We start from the raw sequence: 4,782 nt of genomic DNA on the forward strand, positions 1-4,782 counted from the left end.
TGAATTTTTATCCTGCAGATATTTAAGTCTTGAAGATTTGAAAATGCTATTAGATCTCTGACAAAAAAAAAAAAACACACACACACATACTAGCCTTAGTCCAATCTCTCACTTTGACCCAAAAAATCATTGTAACCCTAGTTTAATCTCTCACTAATATCTCACTTTAACCAAAAAAAGAAACACCCTAGCCCTGATCCAATCTCTCACTCTACCCAAAAAAAAAAAATTCTAACCCTAGCCCAATCTCTCACTTTGACAAAAAAAAAAAAACACCCTAACTCTAACCCAATCTCTCACTAATCTCTTAGACTAAAAAAAGAAACACCTTAACCCTAACCTAATCTCTCACTAATCTCTCACTCAGACCAAAAAAAAAAAGAAAAACACCCTAGTCCTCAACGAGTCAACATCTTCTTTCTTTTCCTTTCTCATTGAAGCTTGATGAGCGGATAATTTATACGCTTTTTGGCATTGTTTTTAGTAGGATCTAGTTACTTTTAGGGATGTTTTCATTAGTTTTTATGTTAAATTCATATTTCTGGACTTTACTATGAGTTTGTGTGTTTTTCTGTGATTTCAGGTATTTTCTGGCTGAAATTGAGGGACTTGAGCAAAAATCTGATTCAGAGGTTGAAGAAGGACTGCTGATGCTATTGGATTCTGACCTCCCTGCACTCAAAATGGATTTTCTGGAGCTAGAGAACTCAAAATGGTGCGATTCCAATTGCGTTGAAAAGTAGACATCCAGGGCTTTCTAGCAATATATAATAGTCCATACTTTGCCCAAGTTTAGACAACGCAAACTGGCGTTCAACGCCAGCTCTCTGCCCAATTCTGGCGTCCAGCGCCAGAAACAAGTTGCAAAGTGGAGTTCAACGCCCAAACTGGCACAAAAGCTGGCGTTCAACTCCAAGAATGACCTCTCCACGTGTAGACTTCAAGCTCAGCCCAAGCACACACCAAGTGGGCTCCGGAAGTGGATTTATGCATCAATTACTTACTTCTGTAAACCCTAGTAGCTAGTTTATTATAAATAGGACCTTTTACTATTGTATTAGATATCTTTGAATCATCTTTGGAACCATCTTTGGATCATATTGATCATGTTTGGGGGCTGGCCATTCGGCCATGCCTGGACCTTTCACTTATGTATTTTCAACGGTAGAGTTTCTACACTCCATAGATTAAGGTGTGGAGCTCTGCTGTTCCTCAAAGATTAATACAAAGTACTACTGTTTTTCTATTCAATCCAACTTGTTCCGCTTCTAAGATATTCATTTGCACTTCAACCTGAATGTGATGAACGTGACAATCATCATCATTCCCTATGAACGCGTGCCTGACAACCACTTCCGTTCTACCTTAGATTGAATGAGTATCTCTTAGATCTCTTAATCAGAATCTTCGTGGTATAAGCTAGATTGATGGCGGCATTCATGAGAATCCGGAAAGTCTAAACCTTGTCTGTGGTATTCCGAGTAGGATTCTGGGATTGAATGACTGTGACGAGCTTCAAACTTGCGAGTGCTGGGCGTAGTGACAGACGCAAAAGGAGGGTGAATCCTATTCCAGCATGATCGGGAACCTCAGATGATTAGCCGTGCCGTGACAGGGCATCTTGGACCATTTTCACAAGAGGAGGGGATGTAGCCACTGACAACGATGATGCCCTTGCATAAAGCCAGCCATGGAAAGGAGTAAGACTGATTGGATGAAGACAGTAGGAAAGCAGAGGTTCAGAGGAACGAAAGCATCTCTACATGTTTATCTGAAATTCTCACCAGTGAATTACATAAGTGTTTCTATCCTTAGTTTATTAGTTATTTTTGAAAACTCCATAACTATTTTATATCCGCCTGACTGAGATTTACAAGGTGACCATAGCTTGCTTCATACCAACAATCTCCGTGGGATCGACCCTTACTCACGTAAGGTTTATTACTTGGACGACCCAATGCACTTGCTGGTTAGTTGTATCGAAGTTGTGACAAATTATGAATTGAGATTAGAGCACCAAGCCTTTGGAGCCTCTACCAGAGTTCACAATTTTGTGCACCAAATTTTTGGCGTCGTTGCCGGGGATTGTTCGAGTTTGGACAACTGACGGTTCATCTTGTTGCTCAGATTAGGTAATTTTCTTTTTGTTTTGTTTTCAAAAATTTTTCAAAAATCTTTCAAAATTTTCTCCTTTGTTTTCGAAAAAAAATAATAAAATATTTTCAAAAATATAATTTTCTTCAGAATTTTTAAGAATGAATTCTAGTGTTTCATAAAGCATGTTGAAACCTGGCTGGCTGTAAAGCCATGACTGTAGGGCATGGTAGGCGTGTCATGTCTGAATTACATACTAAAGCTTGGCTGGCTATTAAGCCATGCCTAACCCTTTGATTGGAGCTTTAGAGTATAAGATTCCTGGAATTCATATTAAAAATTTTGGAATTCTTATTTTTCTTTTTCAAAATGATTTTCGAAAAAAAAAATTTAAAGAAAATACAAAAAAATCATAAAATCATAAAAATCAAAAATATTTTTGTGTTTCTTGTTTGAGTCTTGAGTCATGTTATAAGTTAGGTGTCAATTGCATACTCATCTTGCATTTTTCGAAAATTCTCATGCATTCATAGTGTTCTTCATGATCTTCAAGTTGTTCTTGGTAAGTCTTCTTGTTTGATCTTTGCATTTGCATGTTTTGTGTCTTTTCTTGTTTTTCATATGCATTCTTGAATTCTTAGTGTCTAAGCATTAAAGAATTCTAAGTTTGGTGTCTTGCATGTTTTCCTTGCATAAAAAATTTTTTCAAAAATAAGTCTTGATGTTCATCATGACATTCAAAGTGTTCTTGGTGTTCATCTTGACATTCATAGCATTCTTGCATGCATTCATTGTTTTGATCTAAAATTTTCATGCATTGCATCATTTTCATGTTTTTCTCTCTCATCATTAAAAATTCAAAAATCAAAAAAATATCTTTCCCTTTTTCTCTCTCATAAATTCGAAAATTAGATTTGACTTTTTCAAAAATTTTTAAAAATCCAGTTGTTTTTATGAGTCAAATCAAATTTTCAATTTAAAAATCTTATCTTTTTCAAAATCTTTTTCAAAAATCAAATCTTTTTCATTTTTCTTAGTTATTTTCGAAAATTTCAAAAATCTTTTTCTTAATTTTACATCATATTTTCGAAAATAACATCATCAATTAATGTTTTGATTCAAAAATTTCAAGTTTATTACTTACTTGTTAAGAAAGATTCAAACTTTAAGTTCTAGAATCATATCTTGTGATTTCTTGTGAATCAAGTCATTAATTGAGATTTTAAAAATCAAATCTTTTTCAAAAACTAATTTCTATCATATCTTTTCAAAAATATCTTCTTATCTTACCTTTTTCAAAAAAAAAATGATTGCAAAATATCTTTTCTAACTTCCTAACTTCTTATCTTTTCAAAATTTGTTTCAACTAACTAACTAACTTTTTGTTTGTTTCTTACCTTTTTCAAAACTACCTAACTAACTCTCTCTCTCTAATTTTCGAAAAAATCTTCCCTCTTTTTCAAAATTTCTTTTTAATTAGACTAATTATTTTATTTTTTATTTGAATTTTCGAAAAACTACTAACCTTTTTCAAAAACTATTTTCGAAAATCACTAACTCTTTTTCAAAAATTATTTTCGAAAATTCTCTCCTCCTCTCATCCCCTTCTACTTATTTATTCATCTACTAACACTTCTCTTCATCTCACATCACTGCTTCTATCCTTACCCTTGTGTTTGGATTCTTCATTTTTCTTCACCCCTATTCCTTTTCTTCTTCTACTAACAATAAGGAACCTCTTTACTATGACATAGAGGATTACTCTTCTTTTCTTTTTCTCTTCTCTTTCTTATGAGCAGGGACAAAGAAAAAGGCATTCTTGTTGAAGCTGATCCAGAACCTGAAAGGACTCTGAAGAGGAAACTAAGAGAAGCTAAATTACAACAATTCAGAGACAACCTTATTAAAAATTTCGAACAAGTAAAGGAGATGGCAGCCGAACCCAACAACAATAATGCAAGGAGAATGCTTGGTGACTTTACTGCACCTAATTCCAATTTACATGGAAGAAGTATCTCCATTCCTACCATTGGAGCAAACAACTTTGAGCTGAAACCTCAGCTAGTTTCTCTGATGCAGTAGAACTGCAAGTTTCATGGACTTCCATCTGAAGATCCCTTTCAGTTCTTAACTGAATTCTTGCAGATCTGTGATACTGTTAAGACTAATGGAGTAGATCCTGAAGTCTACAGGCTCATGCTTTTTCCTTTTGCTGTAAGAGACAGAGCTAGAATATGGTTAGACTCTCAACCCAAGGACAGCCTGAACTCTTGGGATAAGCTGGTCACGGCTTTCTTAGCCAAGTTCTTTCCTCCTCAAAAGCTGAGCAAGCTTAGAGCTGATGTTCAAACCTTCAGACAGAAAGAAGGTGAATCCCTCTATGAAGCTTGGGAAAGATACAAGCAGCTGACCAAAAAGTGTCCTTCTGACATGCTTTCAGAATGGACCATCCTGGATATATTCTATGATGGTTTATTTGAGCTATCAAAAATGTCATTGGATACCTCTGCAGGTGGATCCATTCACTTAAAGAAAACGCCTGCAGAAGCTCAAGAACTCATTGACATGGTTGCTAATAACCAGTTCATGTACACTTCTGAGAGGAATCCTGTGAGTAATGGGATGCCTATGAAGAAGGGAGTTCTTGAAATTGATACTCTGAATGCCATATTGGCTCAGAATAAAATA

General features: G+C 35.1%; 1 non-coding gene across 1 annotated transcript; it reads right to left on the reverse strand.

Moving 5' to 3' along the window:
* Nucleotides 1–4,422: 4,422 nt before the first annotated feature.
* Nucleotides 4,423–4,530, reverse strand: LOC148544081 (small nucleolar RNA R71). Its single transcript, XR_015900987.1, has one exon. It is a non-coding gene; the product is annotated as a small nucleolar RNA R71 (small nucleolar RNA).
* Between the last annotated feature and the right edge of the window lie 252 nt (nucleotides 4,531–4,782).

This window comes from Arachis ipaensis, chromosome B9, assembly GCF_059453495.1.
Source record: "Arachis ipaensis isolate K30076 ecotype BB chromosome B9, ASM5945349v1, whole genome shotgun sequence".
NCBI classification, from domain to species: domain Eukaryota; kingdom Viridiplantae; phylum Streptophyta; class Magnoliopsida; order Fabales; family Fabaceae; genus Arachis; species Arachis ipaensis.